The sequence below is a fragment of the Anabrus simplex genome, chromosome 6 (genome assembly GCF_040414725.1).
Source record: "Anabrus simplex isolate iqAnaSimp1 chromosome 6, ASM4041472v1, whole genome shotgun sequence".
Lineage (NCBI taxonomy): Eukaryota > Metazoa > Arthropoda > Insecta > Orthoptera > Tettigoniidae > Anabrus > Anabrus simplex.
In genome coordinates, this window is record NC_090270.1 from 141297694 (window position 1) to 141299196 (window position 1503).

The following is a 1503-nucleotide window of genomic DNA, read 5'->3' on the forward strand; positions in this document are numbered from 1 at the left end:
AAAATCATATCGTTCGTGGGTAAGGTGTCATTAAAGTGGGATTACAGCGAGGCTGGTCGTCAACCTACTGTGACACATCCAAGTCACTCTAATAGCTGCTAGCACATTTCTGCATTTATTTATACAAAATTACACCATGATCTTGCAATACTCTCCTGCAGAACATAAATTGCTATGCACTCAAATACAGTTCCGTTTGACACTCTACAATTGTTTCGTTTTGGAAATGACATTAATTTGTGTTCGGATGACAATAGCTGCACCGGACGCGCTTCGCGGTAGGTAATAATACAGTATGTCACGCCAGCCCCTGCATCCAGTAAAGCAGTCACCGTGAGTTTACCAAGTTATGGTACTGGCTTTGAGTAGTTGACTATCATCCATACTTCTTTCTACGTTTTGTGTTTTAGGATATCAATAATGAATTACTGTATATTGTATATATGTATAGTTTCTTCTAGATTGTCATTCGTTTCATTTTTCTACAGTATGTACAAAAAGTAATTACTGTATATACATACTGTTTCTTCATAGATAGGCATTCCTTTCATTGTTCTATGTAAAACTATTTTTAATTACTATATACACTGGGTGAGTTAGTCATGCGGCTAGGGTTGTACAGCTGTGAGCTTGTATTCGGGAGATAGTGCGCTCGAACCAACTATCGGCAGCCCTGAAGATTGTTTTCCGTGGTGTCCCATTTTCACACCAGGCAGCTTTCTTCCAACTCCTAGCCCTTTCCTATTCCATCGTCGCCATAAGACCTATTTGTGCCGGTGTGACATATAGAAAATTGTATAAAAATAATTTCTGTATATTGTATATAATGTCTCTTCATAGATTGCTTTGCTAACAACGAAAGGAATATCAAAATCATCTCCGTACAGGCCATGAAGGCCCTTGGAAAGGTCGAAGGAAAAGGCTTCCACTATCCGTAACCGCGGCACTTGATGGGGATAGAGTGGTTAGCAATACGCCCTGCCGCCTTTGCCCCAAGGAATTAACGTGGTACTCATTTTAGGTGTAGGCTGAGTGAACCTCAGGGCCATGTGCACCTCCGGAAGTGGAAATCTCGTTTATTAAACTTTACGACTTCCTGACAGGGATTCCAATCCACGTCCTTCCGGGTGAACCGAGCACGCCTTTGCTGCGTCGGCCAGGCAACCCCTAGGGAATTTAGCGAACGGCACGTGGTGTTCCCAAGCGGTCAGCCATCCAAGTGCAGACCACGCCCAATGTTGCTTAACTGCGGTGATTGGACGAGAACCGGTGTATTCAACATGATATGGCCGTTGGTCGTTGTTAGATCCACAAAAATTAAAGACTGTATATTGTATATACATAGGTTCTTCATTCATTGTTAAATCTACAGCAATTAATTACTGTATATACACATACAAAGCGATCCATATAAACCTGAACTACTTTAATAGGTCATCATTTCCCTCTGAAAGTCCGTAGAAACTATAAATTTGTTTTAATGATCTCAGTGGGTCTGGGAGA

At 41.5% G+C, this 1503-nt stretch overlaps 1 pseudogene; it reads right to left on the reverse strand.

Annotated features, from left to right (window-relative positions):
- Positions 1-1178: 1178 nt before the first annotated feature.
- LOC136876566 (5S ribosomal RNA) lies at positions 1179-1297 on the reverse strand (annotated as a pseudogene).
- Positions 1298-1503: the final 206 nt, after the last annotated feature.